Below are 576 nucleotides of genomic sequence, written 5' to 3' on the forward strand. Positions count from 1 at the left end.
ATGCCTTCTGCATGGCATGATGCCAGGCCTCAAGAAATGGAGGAAATCAAACACTTTCTGCTCACAGCCAGGCAAAAGGATGCCAAATCTGCCAAGATCAGAAAAATGAGGATAATGTGAAATTTGAAGGTTGAAGCAGAAAGTACCTTTTTATCTTGGTCATTACAGACGAGGAGAAGGCAGAGAAGCTGAAGCAGCCCTGCCCACAGGCTTGGCAGTGAAGGAACTGAAATGAACCAGACAAGCTGATTGAACTACATTAAAATTTTAATAAAAGTTTTTAAAAAACGTGAGACCAAGCTGTCCACATATCACATCTCAGCACTCAATCCTAAGCAGCGATGAAACCACTGCTAGTGTGTCAGCATATCATCACTAAGACATGCAGGTGGTAGAGCCCCAGCACAGTGTGCACACATCACTGATGAGCTCTGCGAGGAGGAGCACAGCATGAGTGCAGTCGGCAGTGACTGGAGGCTGCAGCAGAGCACAGCCAAAAGCTACAAGTGAACTCTAACGAGTGCCCTCAAGAGGCAGAGGGCAGGTAGTATCACCCATGGCATACCACAATAATCA

The 576-nt window shown here is 46.5% G+C and overlaps 1 pseudogene; it reads left to right on the forward strand.

Moving 5' to 3' along the window:
* Positions 1-235, forward strand: LOC143401725 (large ribosomal subunit protein eL38 pseudogene; annotated as a pseudogene).
* The last annotated feature ends 341 nt before the right edge of the window (positions 236-576 follow it).

Source organism: Callospermophilus lateralis, chromosome 6, assembly GCF_048772815.1.
Source record: "Callospermophilus lateralis isolate mCalLat2 chromosome 6, mCalLat2.hap1, whole genome shotgun sequence".
Lineage (NCBI taxonomy): Eukaryota > Metazoa > Chordata > Mammalia > Rodentia > Sciuridae > Callospermophilus > Callospermophilus lateralis.